Below are 21639 nucleotides of genomic sequence, written 5' to 3' on the forward strand. Positions count from 1 at the left end.
CTGGGTCCCAGGGAGGCTGTCCCCTGCCTTCCTGGCTGCTTTTGGGGACTGCTGTGGCACAAGCTCTTGTCCATCTCCTGCATGCAGGCAGGAGGAGCACACCAACAGGGACAGCACCTGCTGCCCCACGGTCAGGCCCTGGCTTTGGGGTGGGAGAGCCGCTCGGGGGCACGGGGACAGAAGGGTTAACTGTCCCTGGTGCGGTGCCATCGCCGGGTGCCCATCAGCTGCCCCGTGTTGCACCAACAGCGGGCACTGAATCCCTTCCTTGTTGGCAGCTCTCCAGCCTGGCGGAGGAAGCTGCTGAGAAAATGCAATTACAGCAAACAACAGCCACACGCGCAAGCGCTGCAATCCACACCTGGCACTAATTAACTTAATTAGCCCTTAATGAGCTACACTGGTCGGAAGGCCTATTTTTACTTAATTATCCCCTAATGTGCTTAGCAGAAAGTGGGGGCCCTGATGGATGGAGAGGTTTACCTGGCTTCCTCTACTCCAGGAGGATACTCCATCATCCCTGCATTCCTATAACAAGCTGAGCTGCTTGTGAGTGGAGCAGGGATGAGCCTGGGGTGGCTGGCAGCCTGGCACACAGTGGCCCCTGCCTGGCTGATGGCAGGATTTGGCTATGCTGTGTGGCTTGTCCCACTGTGTCCCAGCTCCCGCAGGTCTGGGTGACATTTAGGAGAGCCTGTGGTGGTGCACTGGTTGAGTGAAGTCATGGTGCTGGTGAAAAAGTGTTTCCTGGGATGTGGTGGCCTGGAGCTGCCAGGCTGTGCCATGCAGATCCTGGGGGATGGCTGGATTTGGCCCCCAGGTAGCTGGAGGAGAGGTGATAGCCCCAGGTCCAAAGCATTGTTCCACCCCAGGGAGCCCCATGCAATGAAACACCCTGTGCACAACATACACAGGGTGATGGGGTAATCCCATTGATCCCTGGGGAAAATGGGATGGGAGCAGACTGAGGCTGGGAGCAGCCCAGTGCCACCAGAACAGCTCTCCTGCATCCTGTGCTCTCCAGCTGCAAACTAGGTGAGAGGAGCTGGTCCCAGGTGCGGGGAAAATGCTGCGGTCCCTGGATCCGGCCCTGCTGTTTCCACAGCAACCAGCATCATCCAGCCCGGCCCTGGTAGCTGCAGCATCTCTGGGGGCTTCCTAAGAAAGCCTGTCCCGAGCATCTGAGTTAAAGGTGTGGGAGTCAACACCTCCAAACTGTCCTGGGGAGGCTGGCAGGACCTGCTGTGGCAAGGCAAGGAGGCAGTGACAGGGTAGGGAGGAGATGGTGCCTGCCACTGGCCCTTATTCATACCATGCCTCAATATAAAGAATTTTTAAATTAAAAGAAGAGCAGGAGCCAGGAGGGCAGTGCTGCTCTCCCAGGCTTGTCAGGCCGCTCCCCAGATGGATATCCCTGTGAATTATAGATTGAATCTGCCATGCTTTCCAGCAGCGTGGAGCACGGAGCTGAGGACGTGCTTGTGAAGGAAGTGGCTGTCTCCCACAGCATGGCATGGCTGGGCACTGTGGGGCTGGTGCTCTTTCACCTGCCCTTCAATAGCACCACCAACAGCACACAGCCACGTCTGGCCTTGCCAGCAAGTGGCACTGGGCTGTGCTGAGGCAGTCGGGCAGTCCTTCCTCCTCCTCATCACCTTAGCAGATTCAATGAACGGTGCCATATCCTGGTATTCCCTTCCCTTGGGTTTGGTCCCTCCGCCTTCCTTTGTTCTTCATCCCATCCCTTTGGTGAGATGATTTCCTAAAGCTATTTCAGTAAAGTTTCTCTTCTGAATTTCTTCCTTGTTAAGTTCTGACGCCCAGACCTCAGCAAAACCCTGGCCTGTTGCTTTTCCAAGGCAGGCTGTGGTGGAGAGACATGGTGAGTCCCTGGCTGCTGGGGCCACTGTCCCTGTATGTCTCCCTCAAGACTCTCTGGGCTGATGGATCCTTTTGTCCCCGACTCCTTTGTTTAACAGATTTGGAAACACTGAATTGGCTTTTATTGCCTTTCCTGGGTCTTAAAGGACTTTGCTTGGTGCAGGAAAGGTGTGCAGGCTTTTAGGAGATTTTTTTCTGCTCTGGAATTTGGTTAATTCACTCCATTTCTCCTGGTGACCCTAATCAGAAGTGTGAGACCCTTTATTCATACACTGAAGTGTGCTGAGTGTTTAAAGGAGGGTTTAGAAGCAGATGTTGTGGGGGATCTGAGGATCCTGGCAGCAAAAGGCCTGGCCTCTGAGGGCATCCTGTCTGTGCTTAAGGGGATTTCTGTCCCAAAGGGACATCCTGCTCTGGATGGGACTCTTGTCCCAGAGAGGCATTCTTATCCTGGAACAGGGGATCCTGTTCCCAAGGGATGTCCTGTCATGGATGGGGTCCTATTCCCAAAGAACACCCTGTCCTAAATTGAGGTCCCGTGCCTAAGGAACATCCTCTCCCCAAGGATTATCCTGTCCTGGATACATATCCTCTCTCTCTCCATGAACATCTTGTCTCCACAGGGTGCTCTTTCTCCATGAGGTGTCCTGTTCCTACAGATGTCCTGTGTGAGGAGGAGCTCCTGGCTGCCCAGCCCAACTCCATGGGATGTTTTCCACCTTGCTCACACCATGGCACAGCTGGGTATCCATGTACACCTCTGGCAACCCAGCTTTCTGTAGGGGACCACTGCTCACCCAGCCTTGCCCTCACTACACCCCCTCCCCACGGGCAGGGCTCCAGGAGCAGCTCACAGCTGGATTACAGCAAGGCTTTGCTGCAGTAAAAAGGGGTCTTGGGTCACTCAGGGGAGCCCTGCTGGGGGGACTGGCAGTCATTCCCAAAACTGGAGCTGTTAATTTGTTGTTGTACAGAGAAAATAGGGCACTGAAGTGCATTTGAAGGTGAGCTGATACAGGTTTATTGTTGGTTGGGCCTCTTTGGGGGGAGCATTTAAGTACTGCTAAAAGGATGCTGGGAGAGGGTTTCCAGCAGTGAGATCCCTCATTTGTCCCTAAAGGAGAGTGAGGGGCTCCAGCCATGCAGCCCTCCTGGAAGGCACCTGCCACTGCAGCAGCATTGCTGTTTTAACCAAGCCTGCAACCCCAGCCATGTCCCCATCCCCTCCCACTCGCAGCTGGGTCCAGCATCCCTGCCTTTGAGCCCTGTATCTGCCACCAAGCAGCATTTTAGCATCCAAATTCAACAGAAAGAAGCTTTTCCCCGAAGACACCTTGCTCCTGGTGACCCAAGGGTGCTCCCTGGGGACAGCATCCACCTCACCTGAGCACCACTGCCTGCCTCCCTGGAGAGGGAAAACCCTGCTTGGGCTTTAGGTTTGTCATTATATTAATCTCTCATTTGAAATGGATACAAGGAGGGGGGGAGAGATAAATTAGTCCCATTCTTCTGGGAAGAATGAAGTGACCCTGCAAGGCGAGGGACGACCGTGCCAGCCCCACCGGCCCAGGCAGAAATGCTAATTTCTCCTTTCCTCCACCAAAGCCGGAGTAAAAAATGCTAATGGGGCTGACGGCGGGCTGCAGATAAAAGTCTGTGTCTGCTCGCTCGCACACAGATGGGTTTGAGCGCCGCGATAAGCTGGCAAACAAGGTAATTAAAATAATTAAAATGCTAAACAAAGGGGAGGATGGAGACAAGCGGTACAAAGGGCTGAGAGAGACGAGCAGCTCCTGGGAAATGGTAGCTGGGTGCGGGCAAGGAGGAGGGCAGAGGGATGGAGGTGGCTGGGCTGGGAAGGAGAAGGGCTGTGGGGTGCACCAGGTGCCCATCCCATCAGGGAGCCCCATCCCTGGATTGCAGCTGGCCCTGGCCACGGGGACATCTGCCTCTTCATGCCCTGCCTGCCCCAGTGTCCCCTGCACAGGTGATAGGGGGAACCCAGGAGCCCAGGCAAATTCCCACTGCCTTGGCAAGTTTTTCCAGTTTAAAACAAACTGCCCCCAAAACAGGCATGTTCTGCTGCTGGAAATTGCTATCTCAAAGTCTCCCTTTTATTAACAGCATCCATTAAAAAAAAAAAAAAAAAAAAGAACGAGCTTGAAATTAAAATTCATTTTTGTTTCAGGCCAAGAGAAACATTGGATTTGAGCGAAGCAAACTTTTATTTAAAGCAAAGTATTCAGGTGGCAGAGAGTTTTCACTTGCAAGGAGAGCTGGGATCTGGAGCCAGTCTAGAGACCTCTGTGCCTTGCTGAGGCCAAATCCCAGCATGGCCAGCTGCAAATCCACACTGGTGCAGCACTTGGCAGGGATGTCCCTGATGGGCTGCCACCACCTCACAAGGTGCACCATGGAATTGGGATGCCCTGCCAGGCCGTGCTGCCCCATGCCACGTTCAGAATGCCCCAGAGGACTGCACTTCTCCTTGCCTGGGGCTGTGCATCCATCCCTGCTGCTTTCCTGGTGCCCACGGCCCCTGGAGCTGGAGCAAGGAGCCTGCGAGACAGTTTTAGCAGAAGCCACGGAGGGTGGGGAACAAGCAGATGCCCTGTGAGATGCAGTGAGGGGGGTCAGGGCTGAGATCCCCCCTCTGAGCTTCCTGCTGTGAAGGAGCTGTAGCCAAAAGCAGGCCGGGGCTGGCAGCCTGCCCGCGGTGAGCTGAATCTCCGGCTGCAGTTTGAAGCTCGCAGACAGCTATTTAACACAAACAGCCAAGCTGTTATCTTTTCCCTTAGGGCCACCATCCCTTTCGCTTCTCAAATGCCAAATTACAGCCTACATTTAATTTCAATGCCACGGGGAGATGCATGTCAAGGGAGGGCAGCTTCGTTTAAAATTAGCCACATTAGATTAGTGGTGATACAGTCAGGGAGGAGGGTTTGGAGAGAGGAGAAGTGTCCCCATGAACTTTGGGGGAATTCCTCTAGGAATGTTGAGGATTTGGGGTCCAGCAGAGCCAAGTCTGCCCCATCTGCTGCATCGCTGGCTCCACATGGATGCTGGTTCTGGCTGGGCATATCCCATGTTTCATGGGGTTGGGGAAGGGATTTATGGTGTGGCAGGCACAATGCAGAGCTGGCACAGACAGATACAGGGCACCAAGTGTGTTTCCAGCCATCAGCCATGAATTATTTGACCAAGGGAAATTTATAAGGATCTTCAGTGAAAACAGCATCTTTTTTTTCTGCACAGCACACTTATGGGAGAAGGGTGTGAGGTGGTGTTGGCTTCCTGAGCACAGCATTGGCATTGGTAGGATTCCTGTGAGCTTTTTGCCTGGTTATGGGCAGAACAAGCAAGGGGGCAAAGACCAAAGAGCCTCTGCTAGTGCACAGCTACATTGTGCTCTGGTCTGACCCCCAAAATGATGTTTTTTTTGGTGGGGGGACAATCAGAGGAGCTTGAAACCAGCCGTGCGCACATGGAAAGTGTCAGCCCAAATCCCAATTTCTTTTTCTGTACGTTGAAATGCAGAAATGCTAAAATTGTGGGCAATGCTTTCATGGGGAATAGTGACAGCCAGGAAAAGAAGAGAGAGCCTGTAATTGCAGGCTTTCACTGACAGCAAAACAACCCTTTAATAATAACTAAATACAAGGAGCGTGCAGAGAGCAATCTTCTCAGAAAGAAACAAACACTCATTTTTCTTTTTTTTTCCTCCTCACCAGAAACAACTCTGCTACAAAAAGGCTGGCTGGCATCACCCAGATCTCCTTCATCCCCAGGGATTCAGTTTGCCCAGGCATGCTGGTATGTGGCAGGGCAGGATGAACCCTGGCAATGCCCCTATTCCCTCCACACCAGTACCCAGCCACTCAGGGGGTTGTATTGTGGGTTCATGGCAGGGTCCAGCATCCCTGTGCTCTGGGAACCAACCTGTTAGTTTTTAATAAAACTTTTAAAGCCTCAAAATCCCTTAGGGTAGAGGTACAAGGGGTGGACATGGGCAGGCATTGGGAGTGAAGCAGAAGAAACATGGAGAAGGTCCCCAGGGAGGTCCCTGATGGAGTGGGGGGAGTGTGGGAGCAATGCCACCCCTGCTCCAGCTCCATACCCAGGGGTAAGGGGGCAGCCCTGTGGCACAGGGGTGCTGCTGCACCTCCCCATTGCAGAGGTGCTTCTGCCTGTCCCCATCGCAGGGCTGCTCCTCTGGGGGTGCTCCCACAGCGCTGGCTCTGACCGGCTGCATCCCTCTGGGCATTCACCTCGCCTCACCCCAGGTGACACAGGGACAGTGAGAGGTGACACAGCGTAGCTTCAGCAGGGGCAGAGGAGGAGTTGGTGGGTCTGTGGTTGGTCCCGTGTGGAATTCAGCATCTGCCTCTCACATCAAGCCAGTCCTGCAGCGCTCCCAGTTTCAATAGACCTGCTGTGCTTCACCAGACTCCCTGCCCTGCACAACAAATCCAGCACCCTTGTGGGCAGCTCTTCCCCACCCAAAGACCACCCAAAATCCGGTTTGCCTTCCCGTGCCACCCAGCCAGCTGTTTTACAGCAGGTGAGGAAGCGGCGGCGGAGGAAGGGGGGAGCATGGCCAGGCAGAGCCGAGCCGCAGGGATGCTCCATCAACATGCAGAGCCACGTGCCGGTTCGATGGTGGCCGGACAGCGTCTGGCTCATCCAGACAAACTGCGGGGAAAGGTGGAAATTCAGCCCCAGGATAATGGCGGAGAAGGCATCCCCTCACCTTGAGCCCAGGATAATGGGCTGAATCCCACCGCTAGGATCTGCCAGTGGGAGCCCTTTGTGGCCCTTAATCAGGCTGTAATTTCGGTGGTCGCTCCGTTTAGAGGAGCGAGGACAAATCTCCAGCTTGTACAAACGAGTGGGGGTCCCCCCGCCTGTGCCTCCTGCTCGCTCACGGGTGGCGTTCGGGGTGGGAAGCTGCTGTGCCAGCTCCGGGCTGCCCAAGCCGCGGGGCCAGCCCTGGTACTCAGGAATCTGCCGCCTCGAGGGCTTCAACTAATGTGACTTGCATCTGTAATTTACTTTTAAAAGGGGATTCTTGCTTTCTCTCTCTCCACACTGCCTGCTGGCTGCTCCTGGATTTTCCAAGCAAAGGGAAGGGGAAGAGGGGTATGAATAAAATATCATCATGACAGCTTTTATATATATATACATGAACCCTCTCTGTCAGGCTGCGAGCTTCATTTTTAAATAAGAAGCTCAGCTCCGTTCCCAAGAGGCCGGGAGAACGCAGCGGGCTTTTAAGGGAAGGGACCAAAACAGAAGAGCATTTTCCTCTTCCATCACATCAGACTGGAGCTGGGTTAATTACGCTTCTCTGTCCTGATTTAAGCACGGGAGCTTATTCAGTACAACTGTTCCTTTATTAATGAATTGCAACCCAATTTTAACTGGAGGAAGCTGGCGAGGAGGAAAAAAAAAAAATTGGAAACCCTTTTGCCAGCATGCTCTGTTTGCCACTGCCTTTCATTTACATAACTTCAAAGTGATGCATTTTTTAAACCAACCTATTTTCAGGTCTGGCTGGACTGCATGGGTGCATGGACATCCATGCAGATGTGGCATTTCTCTGTGTACGCCCACTGCTGCTGCAGGGTGCAACAGCTCCTGGGCAGGGCTGGGATCCTGCTGGGCTGGGACGTGGCTCTCCACACTCTGCTGCTGCCCGAGATGCTGCTGGCTCTGGGTGAATGTCATCATGAGCTTTATGACTGGGTGCCAGCCAGTCCCTGCAACACATCCTGGCGTTCCGATCCTACCCTGGCCCATCCTCCTTAGGATGGACCAAGAGGTTCATGGAGGGTGCCCCAGGGAGCAGGGATTCATGCTGCTGCAGTCCTGTGCTGTCCTGCAGGGTATCACTGGCACCCCAGGGTCCCTCTGTGCCTCCCCGCAGCATCGGGGGAGTCGCGGGCACCGGCGGCGCCGCCACGCGCCAGGGATGCAGGGACATATGCTGCTTTTTCACGCCGCAGAAACACCACCTGCTCGCCTTCCTGCTCAGCCCCAGGCAGGAAGGGAGGGGAGCCCATCACCCCAGTGCCCCCCAGCATGTCCCCACAGCCTCCTGCACCCAGCAGGGCTTGGCCTGTCCCTCCCAGCTGTGGGCACTCACAAGTGGCCTGAGCTCTGGAGTGCCATGGGATGGCACAGCTGATCCCCAATGCTCTGCATGCAGAGAGAGCTCAGAGCAGCTTCCCAGCCCTGTGGTGTGCCAGGACCCAGCCTGGTGCCAGCATCCACCACTGACACCCTCCATCGGCTCGCTCCACACACAGGAGAGGTGCTGGGGTAGGGGGGAGCCTCATGGATATTCATGAGCAGAGGGTTTGCTGATCAAAAGGTGCAGTCCTGTTTTCCTTTATAATATATCTGGTTAATACAGACTTAATGAACAAATGAATAATAAATTAAACCAATTTTGTTTTCTTTCTTCTTGGAAAGGCGGGCACGAAGGGGGACTCTGTGCAGGTTTGATTGATAGCAGGGGTTTGCTGGGAGATCTGCTCCTCAAACCCTTATTAAATATGAAACAAATAATGGTGCAATTGGTTTAATCTTGTTGCAGCAGTGGACGCTGGCTGGGCAGGGAGAAGAGGAGAATGATGGGGAGGAAGAGGGATTTTCCACTGACTTCACCCCACACCAAGGCAGGGTTCAGGTCTCTGGGCAGGGTGCTGGGCACCTCAGTGCTGATGGCTGCACCATTAACCAGAGCGCAGTGTGGGCACAAGGAAGCAGCCAGCATTGCATGGCACCATCATGGCACATGGCCCAGGGTGACTCAAAGGCATCGTGAGGGAATGGAGCAACAACATCATTGCCCCAGCTGGATCAACACAGGGCCTTTCTGGATTCAACAGGCTGATGTCTGAGGAGCTGCCACCAGAAGAAGGATGAGACGATGAGCTCCATCAGGGAGATGAGTTGTGGCCACCCCGTCATGGCTGTGAGCCTGGCATGGCAAGGGGCCGTGGGTCCCTGCACAGCAGCACAGCTCGCTGAGCCAGTGCTGCCTTCGCCTGCATGGCTCATTGCAGCCTCCGGGGTCGTGTCACATCCCACCTGCTGAAGTGAAGCATGGGCAGGAGGTGATGAGTCAGGGCCACTGGAGCATCCTCCAGCTGGCAGGACTGGTGGGAAGGAAGGTGGCTGCCCGGGGCAGCCCAGGGTGTTTCCCTAGGGAGCACTGGGGCTGGTATGCAGATCTCCAGAAACACAAATCTCTTCAGAATCATCCTCCTGGCCTGCAACAGGCTCTAGGGTCTGGGCTTCATCCTGATCTGTCTCCACAATGTTCCACTGAGATGCCTGAACCACCTGGATTCCCTGCAGAGCCAGTGATAGAAGCATCCTCCTGCCCTAGGATGGGCGTGTGTGTCACGAGTAGATTTCCCATGCCCAGCACCCCTCTGCCCTGCCAGAAGGGCCAGGCAGTGAGGGACCAGCACCCCAAACCACCCAGTGATGCTTTAGCACACACAGCTCCAGCAGTGCAGCGGGCACTTGTTGTGGAAGCTGCTCCTCTCCAGGTAGCTTCCCACTGCCATCGTTTCAATGGAAAAAAGAGAAGGAATTCCCAGCTGCTGTGAGCTTAGTGCCGCTCCAGCTGCCTTGGCCCAGCCTTGCTGCTTTTCTTTGAGCTCAGAGCCCCTCACTGGAATCCTGGCCGTGGTGGGAGGCTGGGCTGGAGATAAAAGTGCCGCTTACCTGCTTACTTCTGCTCCAGCGCCCAACGAGCAGCAACACATGGATTACCAAAAATAATTCCCCCTAGAAAAGGAGGAGGAAAGAGAGGGGAGAAAAAAAAGAAAGAAAAAAAAGAAAGACTGTGCTGTGGGAACAGCCAGCTAACCTCGAAAGCCTCTTACCTGGCTAGATTTAACTGCCTTTGTTGCTGCATCAGCCTGAAAAATCCCTTCTTGCATCGTGTCAGTGCTGCTGGCAGCTCCGAGCCGCTTCCCGGCCCTTTGTAATGAAAGGCGGCTCTGTGCGGCGCGGCAGCCGCGGCTCCGCTCCCCCCGCTGCCGCTGCTCTCCCGACACCCAGCGCATCTCGCACCGCTTTGCTTTGCGGGCCTGTGCTCCGTGTGCACGGGGCTCCAGAAGTGGCCTGGGCAGGAATTGCCTGTATTAAACACTGGCCCTGGCATTAACTTATCTTCTGCCTCCTTGAACCTCCTTATCGCTGTGATCCCAATTGCAGCACTTCCAGCTCGCTCCAAAGTGGCATTTCTGAGCCATATCTCCAATCTACTAATTAATAGCTTTATTAATGCTAGAGGAATAGCATGGGTTGGGACAGGGGGTTTGAGGGGCAGGGCAGCTTGGGTGAATCCAGGGTGCTAAGGTAGAGCCTGAAGCTGTCCTGGGGAGTTGGTACTGGTGGGACACAAATCTCACACACTCCCATCCCCTTTTCCAGGGCAAGCCCCATGGCCACCTCTGCCACCATGGTTCAGAGCCTGGCATCTGTGCCACGCTCCAGCCAGCAGCACTGTGGGGCTGGGAGTGAGCAGGGGATGAATGGGACCAAGCCTGGGTGACATCTGCACTTTCCCCTTGGATTTTTCTGCCACCTTGGTGGCAGCCCTCAGAGATGAAGAGGGAGCCAAATCAGCTGTGAGGCATCAAAGGGGATGTGTGTATGTGGATGGGGTGCACCACCCACCCCAGTGTTCCCTTTGAGTTGGTGTCACCCAGGATGGTGGGTGACAGCCACCTTGCCTGGAGCGTTTGGCAGAGGTGGCAGTAGCCAGGTGGAGGACACGGAGGGGTGTTCATATGTGTGTGGTTTGCAGGACCTGAGTACACCTCAGGGCCCAGAGCTGCATCGCCAGGGCAGCAGGCACCTGCAGCACCCCATTTGCCGTGTGTGTGGGGACAGGCACAGCCCCTTCCCGGGACCTGCCACTGCTCAGAGGGAAGCGAACGGGAAAGAGGACGGTGACGGTGCTGCATCCAGCCTGAGATGTTTTGGTCTGTTTCCCAGGGTGGGCATCCCTGTCCCGGGCTGCCGGTGCCTCTCCCTCCCGGGCCCACATCTGGGCCGTGACCCCATGGCGGGCTGTGTCCCCATCCCGGGCTGGGCTCACCGCGGGAGTGGGGGGTCCCGAGGGGATTGGGGCGGTGCGGGGAGGGAGGCAGGGGAGGCGGCGAGGGGGCGGGAGCCCCGGCCGGACTGGGGGCCGGTGCCGGGCAGGGCCGGGGGCGGGGAGGGGGCGCTCCCCCCTTGCCGCTGCCCGCCCCCGCGGCAGCGCGAGTCGGCGGCGGCTGCAGACGGGCACGGCGGCGCCGCGCAGGTAGGAGCGACACCGGCAGCGGCACGGGCAGCGCCGCCGCTCCAGGGGGAGCTCGGCGCGGGGCAGGAGCGGGCGGCGGGGCAGGTGCGCCAGCCGCGGTTCGGCTGGACCGGCGGGGAGCGGCGCCGGGTCCTGCCCGGCCGGTACCGGCCCGGGGATGGGAGCGGCGGAGCCCGGAGCGGGGGTATCCCCGCTGCTGCCGCTGGCCGGGGGCGCTGGGCCGGAGCCGGGGTTGGATCCTGCCGGGAGGGAGGCGTCTGCCTGGCCGGCCGGGGTGGAAAGGCTCCGGCATGGAGGATCGGTGGTCCTGGGGACCGCCCAGGGTGATGGGGCTTCTCGGGTGCCCACGGAGAGCGAGGCCGGCGGATGCCAGGGGCTGGCGTGGGCGTGGGTCGGGCGCCGGCTGCCTGGCGGCAGGTGGATCCAGGGGAGGGACACCTCGGGGGGACCCCTCGGCCGCTCGCTGTGGCCCCCCCATTTCCCCAGCGGTCACTGCTCGGCCACCTTGGTGGGGCCGGGGGCGCCTGGGCGAGAGCCCACTCGAGCAGGGAGCACCCTGGGAGGCAGGAGGCATGTCCGGAGGGGCCGAGCCCTTGTCTCCTCTCCCCGCAGAGCCCCGGGCCGCGAGAGGCTGACTGCCTGTAGGTTCACTGCATCGTCCCGGGTGGCCTCAGCGGGCTGTCCGGGTGGCCGGTGGCTCTCCGGGGATGTGATACATATGACACGGCTGAGCTCCCTGCTCCTTTCCCGGCTGCCGCCTCTTCCCTCCGCAATTTTTCATCCTCCCATCTCCACGTCTACCTCTGCAGCCTCTGGTTTCTTTTTTATCCTTCCCTCTTGTTTCAAGATCCGTGGGTTTGTGTGGACTTTTTTTTTTTCCCAGCCCACTCTCCCCCCTCCTCCTGTTTTCTCATCCGTGCTCTCGCTCACTCGAGCCCTCGTCTTTGTTTCAGCAGGGGAAAAAAAAAAAAAAAATTGCTTCCCTTGTAAAGTTGGCCCTGGCAGAGCGAGCCCCTGGAGAGCGATGCTGCCCGGGTGGCGCGGGAGCCAATGGCAGCCCCTGCCGCCCTAGAGCCGCGGTCCCCAGCGCGGGGGGACAGCCGCTCGCCCCAATAAATACCTGCCACCACCCCGGCAGGGCGGTGTTGGGATGGCCCACGGCTGGGGGGCACTGGCGGTCTGACACAGCTACCTCCACGGAGCTGCTTTCCTCAGGGCGGGTTTTTCTCCCGGCATGATTTTGATCACGGGCCCCGTGTCTCGGTTTGGGCATCTCTGTCACTCAGGTCTGTGTGTGGTGCTGGTTCCCGGCGGTCCCGCGGGGCTGGGGGCCCCTCAGCCGGCCTGGGGTCTCAGGGGGCTTGGGGTCTCAGGGGCTTGTGTTTCAGGTGTGTGCTGCTATGCCCAGGTTTGCCTTTGTTTGGAGCAGGGACGGGCATGAGGAACGGGGGGGTTGGTCTTTTATTTCCCTTTTTGCATGTGTCTTTGATACCGTCCCCAGGCGGGGATCCCATTTCCCCGAGCCGCCTTTGCTCTGCGTGGCTCCTCCTGCGCTGCTGGGATTCACAGCAGCCCCAGGTAAACGGAGAAGCCAGGGCTGCTCTGTGCTCCCCGCTCCCGTTCCGCGGGCAGGCTGCCGGATCCCGGCTGCGATCCCTGCATGGAGCCGCTTTGTGGCTGGCTTTGGCCTCGCTGGCTCGGGTATCGCCTGCCGGATGCTGGCGGCAGAATCTGGCCCCTTGTTTATAAGCGAGGGAGTAGTTTTGTCCTTATCTCCATCTGCTACGGAGGCCGGAGCTAAAATTTCAGTGGGATGCCGTGGATCACCCCGGGCGGCAGCCGGCGTGGGTGCTACGCCCAGGGGAAGGTGTGGGCACCCCGACGGGGCAGAGCAGCGATGGGCTCTGGTGAGCCCAGAGCTGGCCTCTTGAGGACCAGGGGTTTAGCCATGGATTTATTGTCTGGTGTCTCTGTCTCCCCTCTGCTCTGTCTGGTTCCTTCTTCATCTCTAGGCTGGCTCTAAAAGGCAGGGAAGAGGTGATGCTCGGTGGGCAGTACACAGAAGGCATGCGGGGTGTTTCGGGGGGTACGCACACAAAACGCCCGCTCCCTTGTCCCCAGGAAGCCGTTTTTACAGGATGCTCTTGTGGCTTTGGGCACCCGATGATTTTGATCACCTAAATAAACTCGGGTGGAGCAGGAGCAGAATGTGAGGGCACCGAGCCCCGTGGGGAGCGCCGGCCGGGCCCCTCCGGTCACCGGTGCCGCCACGGCCGCGCCAGCTCCATGGGCCGTGTTTGGAGGAATGACGTGTGCGGTGACGGGAGGGAGGGAGGCTGAGCAGCCTGGCCGCATCCTGGGGCTCGCGTGGACATCCACAGCAGGAACAGAGAGTGGGGAGGGGGATGAACAAGGGATGGTGTCTTCCTCTGCTCGCCCCTCGGCCCTCTGCGCGGCTGAGCACAACTGCTGCTAGCCCCTGCTAGCCCCTGCCTGCCCTCTCAAAGCCGTTTGAACTCGGCCACAGGGAAAGAAGGCCAGGCGTAGGGTTTCCTCCCACCTCCCTCTTTTTTTGTGTGTGTGCTTTTAGATTTGAGACATTCCTGAGCGGATATTCGTTGCCGGGGCTGGGATGCCTCCTGCCAGACAAAACTCTCTGAGAAATAGGGGAACTGGTTTGGGATTTTTTCTCCGGTGTCTTGACCCTTTGAGTTATTGAAAAGCCAGCTGCAGCTCAGCTCTGTACAGCGATTCCCATGTCTCCAGACAGTCATTTTGGGTCTGTAGGTGGCTTGCAGAGAAGTCATTGTGAGTACCGGAGCAGCAGCTCGCACTGTTGTGGTTTCTGTGGCAGGTAACATGTTTTTGTCCCTATTTCCTCCCCTCCCCAGTTCAGATGTGTAATTATCAGAATCGTCAAAGTGTAAGTTATACAACAAAAAGCTGCTGTGACATAGTCCTAACTCTGCCCTCAGTGAGGTCAGCCTTTGGAGCTGGGAGGCCCAGAGGAGCACTCTGCCACAGTCCCATCTCCTGGCCACCATCCCATCACCCACCTGGTCAGTGACAGGGGAAGGAGAGGGGAGATGCAGTTAGGCAGGCAGGGAGTGGGTGACCTTGTGAGGTCCCCTTCATCCCGCTGTGCTCCACCACCTCTCGTTTTTGTCCGGCACTCACTGTGGACATCTCTGAAAGCTCTAATCTGCAAAGCCCTGGGGGGCTCCACACTGCTCTGGCTGCTATTATCCCCGAGACAAAGAGGGACAGGCAGGCAGATTACCTTGGCCTTTATTTTTTTCAGCTGAGAGCAAAGAAAAGCCTTAAATGAGCTTGCTGCCAGGGAGGGATTGACGGGGTAGAGCCCCCAGTGCCCTGGCTCCTGCCTCTCCCCAGATGCCGCGGGACCCCATTTCTCATCCCTCGTGCTGCCGGTCACTCCCTGCTCTGCTGCAAAGCCCAGGCTGAGGCAAGGTTTTGCCTCGAGGCTGGGCTCCGCTGGAGCTCCCCTGCAGTGTCTCAGGCCGTGCAGCACCTGGGGCTGCCGTGGCCAGGGTCAAACAGACGCTCACACCCAGCTCGCCGGGCTGGAGCGGCGATGGACTGCCAGGGTCTCATCCCGCCCGGCTCCGGGGCTGTATCCCATCCGGGCTGGCCCCATGCCGACACGGCACCGCCACAGCGAGGGCCACGTCCCCTCCATACGGTGCCGCTGGCCGGCTCCCAGCGCCGGGGCAGGTGCTCTTGTCGGGACTACACAAACCCCATTGTCGGGGCGCGGAGCGCTTCCCTCCCCGGGCAGGGCCCGCGCCAGCCCCGGCACCGCCGGCCGAGCCCGGCCACGTCCCCTCGAGGTGCCCTCGGAGGATGCTCCCCGTGCAGCTGGTGTCCCCTGCTGTCCCCTCCGCCCTCCCGGGCAGCCCCGCGGGGTGCTCGTGTCACCCGCCGCTGAGGTGCTGATGGTTTTATGCCCAGCACTTAATTATTTCCCCGATGGCCAGCGCCGTGTGCTGGCGAGCGGCGCTGGTGTGACCCTGCCGCCGCTGCAGCCTGGGGAGCTAATGGCAGAAGCACACCACACGTGGAGTTTAATTATTGGCTTTCTTCCTCAACAGAGTACATTGGCTGACCTTAATGCAATTAATTAGGGCTTAATCAACTTCTGGTGGCTCAGCACAGCACACAGTGATTCCTGCCTTTCCAGGAGGGTTTATAAGAGGTTAAAGCAGTAAAGGGGAGGGCATGCTGTTGTTTGTGGGTTTTGTGAGGCTGTGCTGATAAGTAGAGTTGAGTTTAGTCAGGTATTGGGGTAGAATTTGTGACCTCCCAGGCTGGGCCTATTGCTGGGCATTCTGGTAAAGGCAGGGGAGAGGTGAGCTGGACTCAAAAGCCGTGTCTGAAGTGATGCTTCTGCACAGAAGTGCTTGTTGCTTGGTCTTAGCATCACACTGAGCTCTGGGATGGCTTGTGGTGGGACTGTGGATGGGTTATGCATTCAGCAGCTGTTGCTGGGTGGCTCTTAGGTTTGCACCCAGAGTGTTGGAGGTGATGTGTAGGGAGCCCCTTCACCTCCTTGAGCAGCTGTCAGCCTTGGAGACAAGAAGCTGTTGGTCACTGACTGTTCCTGAGCAAGAGGGAGGCTCCTTCCCCTCCCTGCCCAGCAGCACTTAAAAATTAATAATTCTCATTAATATAACAGAATGTCCCCAGCACCCTTGCCATGGGCCTCTGGCTCTGCATCCTGTGGCTCCTCTTGGTTTGCCTGCTGGGTGCCCCAAAAGCTTTTGGAGCCCCTAGAAAGGGGATTAGACACAGATGTCCAGCATAAAGACTTATTTGCCCACCTTGTGTTTCCAAGCCAGCAGGCACCTGTTGGTATAGCTGGTGATGGGGTGCCCTGTCCTTGGGCTGCTGGGGATGAAGTGACTCAGCCTTGGCCTTGCAGAAAGCTCCTGGCAGGGGTGGTGGCCCTGTGCAAGTGGTGGCATGTCCTGGAGTCAGCTGTGGTGATGGTGGTTGAAACCACGGCTGTGTATCCTCACATCCTGCATGCTTTGCATCCTCTCTGTGCCATCATCCCACAGTGGCGTGTCCCTCCCTCTGCTGCTGTTTCCTCGGGTTCCTATGTCCCCGACTGTGCCACCAAGCCCCCTCGTGCAGGCTGCCCAGTGCTGGGAATGGGATGTGGCAGCAAGAGCTGTGCCAGGCACTGTTACTGCCTTGTTTGCTTCAGTGCCAATTCATTAATATCAAAAAGCTAATTAGGATTCCATGGCCCTTCCCACCCTGTCCTCTCCTTTGGAGGCTGGAGGATACTTGTCTGCAGGATTTTGCTGCGGCCCTGTGTTCAAAGAAGTCAGCTCTGGTCTGTCCCATCCCGGTGGTTTGTGTCCCTCTCTCTGTTCCTGGTTAATCCACGTGGCTAAAGCCCCTTGAAGCCTGGCAAATGGGAAGTGATATTTTGCCAATAATCCCTCTGCTCTCCTGGGCAGGCTTCTCATATTACAGGTTTATTAAAAAAAACAAAACCCAGGCAGCAATAACTGTGGCCCCAGGGAGAGCCCAAGCACAGATTGTTCCTGGTCAAGCCCCACCTAACAGGAGAGCCCAGGCAGAGGCACTGCAGGCCCAGCCCTGTCTCATGGAGCATCTCTAGGCAGAGCCCAGCCCCTCTTGCAAGCACAGAAGGAGCGAGCCAAAATCCTCTTTCTCTCTAGGGAACAAGCAGGATTCCCATGAGTCACAGACTAAATCCAATTTCCCCCCTCAAAGGCTGTGGGATAAACTCTGCTTTTGCTCACCAGGGATCCCCAGTCCAGTGCCAGCACCTCCTGGTGCATGTTCCCCACGGCTGGGCAGGAGCAGCTCCTGCACTGGCATTTTGCTGGCACAGGACAGAGCCAGCACCACCTGCCTGGCACCGACTGGGACAAACACAGGCTCTGCTGCTGATTTCTGTGCTTGGCTTTGCAAAGCTTTTGAGGAAACTTGCCCAGAATTAGGGATGCTGTTTGCTGTTTCTTCCAGAACAGGGTAGTGATGTTCTTCCATCCTTTCCCAAAGTCTTGCGTCCTTGAGGATGGGTTTTCCCATGGGAAATTCAAACCACTAATATGTGTAGCTAGGGGTGTTTTTTTTTTTTGCTTTTTCCTGCAAAAAATACCAACTTCGCTTCAAGGAATCTCACTTCAGCCCGAAATATTTCATTGCATGGACTGGGGGTTTCCTTCTGGTTTTAAGTCAACATTTCCACTCAAAATGTCACTCAGGGAAAGCTGGTTTTTTTTACAGCAAAAGTCTGTGATGACATTTTAAGTGGAGAAGAAAATTACTGCTTCGTTTCAAAATGCCAACTTTGAGTGGGGTGGGCTTAGAATTTTGGTTTGTTTTTTTTCGTTCCAGTGTTTCCCAGGAGAAAAGCAAAATGGTTTCATTAGACTCGAGTAACTGTTGCCCCCCCATCATCTCCAAAATAAATCTTTTTTTTTTTTTTTTTTTTTTTTTTTTTTTTTTTTTTTTTTACCTGTTTGCATTTTTGTAGCAGAGAAACTTTTGCCATGAGAAGTTGTGCTCCGGTGGGATGCTGCCTTGGGAGGGGACAGCCCTGCTGCATCCAAACCTGAGCCCTCTATGGCAAATTCTCTGCCACCAAACTCCAGTGAGGACCTGTGGGAGAGACTCCACTGCTGCTGGCTGGCCTGGGTTGCTGTGGGAAGGATTAACAGCACATCCAGGTTTTGAAGCTCTCCTCTTCCTGCTTTCCCTCTGTCTTGCGCTCCTGCTTTTATTTCATACAGCTCTCCTCGAAAATCGCTTGTTCTACATTAGGCTAGAGACTGGAGTTATCTTCCTTTTATTTATTAGGGTAATTATACCTAATGATTCACATGCTCGGGGAGAGTAATTGCTCCCAAATACAGCGCTGCCAGTGCTCTTACCCAGCCGGGGTGCAGTGATTCACAAACACATCTTTTCCTACAATTCATCAGCTGATGATCCCGTAATTGCTGACTTGGTTTGGAGCACTAAGGAGCGGTCGGGACCCGGCGCTGCCCTCGGGGTGTTCCGTGGTCCCCTGGGAGCGTCTCCTCCCTGCCACCTGATGCCCGGCACCGTTCGCTTCCTGTGGGGCTTTTGCTGGGGATTTCAGTTGGGCCAAGCCCCTCAAACTGTGGGATCTGTGCTTCTGAAAGAGTCACGGTGCCTCATCTGCTAAATTCCGTGGCACAGCCTGGCCAAGGGAAAGCCTCCCTTGGGCAGTGGGAATGATCTCTCCATCATCCCAAAGAGTGGCAGAGATGTGGTTTTATGCTCACCTCTTCACAGCTCTTGGAGAAAATGGGTGAGAGCCTTGGAAATACGGATGTGGAAAGCCAACCCCCCCAGGTTTTGCATTGAAACAAAGCTTCTGTGTGGATGGATTCCCCCTTCCTTGGGGTCTGGCAGCCCCCTGCCTGCACTGCCCCAGGAGGGGAGAGCCTTGCCTCAGCACTCCTGCCCATCCACCATTCAGCGTGGGCAGGGACATCCCACGAGGCATGATGTGCAGAGTCCACCCTTCTGCACAGCTCCAGCCCCTGGAGAAACCTGGGCACTGGGGGAGGAGGAAGGATTCTGGGAGTGTTTTGAAGAATGTTTATGTTCCCAGTGCTATCCTGTGGCATGGAAAGGCAGCCTGAGGCTTGAAATTCCTCCTGCTGGCTTAAGGGGAGTCTGGGATGATGGCTCTGGGGTGGCCCAGCCCCTCTGGAGCTGCTTAAGACAACGCTATAGTGATTAGCTGGAGGCTGCTGCTTGGCTGTACTGTCTTGGGCCACTAAAAAGTTTTTTGGTACTGTGTGGCAACCAGAGAGTGTATTGGTACTTTGTTGGGGGGGGGGTGTTTGTTGGGTTTTTTTTTTTTTTCTGAGGGGGAGGGGGCAGGGTTGGTGTGGGTTTTTTATTTGTTTGGTTTTTTTTTTTTAGCTAGAAGACCCTTCCTTCCTCAGTCTGGGCTGCACTGCATGAGCCTGCACCCACCACCCATTCTCTCCTGCCCCAGGCACTGCTCCAGCTCTTCCATCCTGTGGATGCCAGAATCGCTGCTGGGATGTGAGCAGAAAGGCAGGAGGAGAGGAGGTGGCACAAACAGCCCTTTCTGCTGGCCACCACTTGGCTTCATCCCCAGCACTGCTTGGGTGGGCTCCCAGGGGAACCTGCCCTGGTTGCCCCCCACCCCCAAACATGGGGTTGTGCCAGTGCTGCTCTGGAGTGTTCACTGGAGGAACAGCTCCCTGCTTTCCTTCCACCCACATCCACCTCCTTAGAGGAGGATCCACTTCTTCACGCTAGTGCCTGGCCCCCTGTCAAGAGCTCCTGCAGGCAGCCAGGAGCTGCTCCTAATGGGCTGCCAGGGGATTTGGGATCTGACAGCTGGGTGCTGACAGCTCCCTGCAACTGCTCACTCCAGCTGCTGGGCCCTCCTCTCCCTGGTCAGATGGAGAAGGATGCTCTGACGTCCACAGGGAGGAGGCTGGCTCCTTTTTCTCCCTTCACCAGGTGTTTGTGATGGTGCTGGAGGGTTGTGGTACCCACTGCCTCGGTGGGGCTGTAAAGCCTTGGGGGACAATGATGGTACAAACAGAGGGATCCCAGGCTGGAGGAGCTCTTGCAGGGTGATGCTCCCAGATGGGCACTGTGAGAGGGGAGGAGATCTGGGTGTAGCACAGAGCAAGTCTTGTTGCAGCTCCTAGCAGGGAGTTGGGATGGGAGGCCCTTGTTGGCTGGGAGCAAGTGCTGACACCTCCAGGGGCTCCCTCTGCAGTGGCTCTGGGGCCTCCCAAGCTTTCTCCTGGCTGACACATTGCCTCTCTTCTCTGTTTGATGCAGGGCTCCTGTGTCTCCCCACAGACCCCACACAGGGGCTGGTGGGAATCCTGGGGGCTCCCTGGGGTCCGGCTCCATCCCAGCGGGGCCGTGGCAGCCCAGGCAGAGGGACTGTCCCGTCGTCCTCCAGCATGGAGCATCTCCCAGCCTGCCGTCTTGTATGGCTTTTTATTCCTATGTGATTATACATCCCACTTCATATAGGGATTGAAGCCGTGCAGTACGCCGGGGTCCTACGGCAGAGAGAGCCCCTGTGCCACGGGAGCCGGCCTCGGAGGAGCCACCAGAGCTGACCCCAGGGTGCTGGAGGAGGATTGCTGGCCTCAGCCTGAACTCCGTCCTGCATCCCAGGCTCCCCAGCCCTCTTGGGATGCAGGTGAGGAGTGCCAAGCTGCTTTGGGGTGAGGCCAGCACAAGCCCACTTCTTGCATTGCGCCCCCTTGCATGGGTGGGCCTGGTTCTGCACCACATCTGCTGTGGAGAGCCCCAGTGACTGCACTGGTGGGCTCATCCCTGGGGAATCTGCTGCTTTGGTTTTGTCCCCGACTGTCCTGGGATATGCAGCATCTATGTGCAGACACTGCCAGCAGCACAGGGGAGGAGAAAGAGGAAGAGGAGGAAAAAGATGCTGAGGAATGGCCATGACAGCAAGGGCTGCCCCAGCCACGATGCTCTTCAAGGTTTCTCAAGAGGACTCAGCCACTCTTTCAAGGTTTGTGTTATATCTGTCACATTAGCGAAAATGGTGAAAATTGTGGCTTGTGGAGGAGATGAAAGGCAGCCCCTTGCAATTCCTCCATAAAGGAAGGGCCCCATTAACACCTAGTGAATTATTGGCCATTAATCAGGCTCTGTGCAAAATAAAACCATCCACATTTATCATTATTGGATCCTTAATGAAGTGATAATGGGAATGCTGGGGAGCTGTGATATTAATGTCTTCTAAGAGGCAAGAGCAGAGCCAAGGGCGGCAGCCAAGATTTTTAATTTACTGCCAGAAGCTCGTGCTGTTAATAACGCTGTTACTTCTCCCGGCCGTTTGCACTGTTTGGCTACGAGCTGCCGACTTAGGAGAGCAAATCAACCCTGAATATACCCAGACTTCGTTCACCTGCTCCCCACACAGCATCTGAGCACGTTTTTCCCACCCACTGTCCCAGTGTCCCCTGCCCATGTGTAGGGATATGGCTGGGGAGCTGCTGGCTGTCTTCACCCACCTGACTCCTTCCTGAAGGCTGGCTGGTGTAGAAAGTTTTGTTTTTCTGATAAAAAGAGAAGGGACTGTGAGTGTCAAGCCTCAGTGCCTCTTACTGTCCTCACTCTCTCTGTGACTTTTCTCCTTAGGCACAGGCTCCCCAGAACCAGGGGGGCACAGAGCTGCTCCCAGCACAGCCCACACACTGGGGATGCTCAGTGTGACTGCAGCCACACTCTGGCATCTTCATTTGCACAGCTTTACTCCCATGAGGCCAATATCCCATCCAGGACAGCATGGACAAGCTGCAGAGCCCTGCTCAGCTCTGGTGACTCACTTGAGTTCACAATGGGAAAGTCATTGCTCCTGC

General features: G+C 56.4%; 1 long non-coding RNA gene across 1 annotated transcript in view; it reads right to left on the reverse strand.

Moving 5' to 3' along the window:
• The window catches only part of LOC146766255 (uncharacterized), a 32026-nt gene extending 21410 nt beyond the window's left edge, over positions 1–10616 (reverse strand). Inside the window, exons 1-2 of the long non-coding RNA XR_014958162.1 lie at positions 9783–10616; positions 9622–9684 (exon numbers count right to left, since the gene is read on the reverse strand). This is a non-coding gene — a long non-coding RNA (uncharacterized LOC146766255). The remainder of the gene's footprint in view (positions 1–9621; positions 9685–9782) is intronic.
• Positions 10617–21639: the final 11023 nt, after the last annotated feature.

The sequence above is a fragment of the Lonchura striata genome, chromosome 12 (assembly GCF_050655825.1).
Source record: "Lonchura striata isolate lonStrDom1 chromosome 12, ASM5065582v1, whole genome shotgun sequence".
In the NCBI taxonomy this organism is placed as follows: Eukaryota; Metazoa; Chordata; class Aves; order Passeriformes; family Estrildidae; genus Lonchura; species Lonchura striata.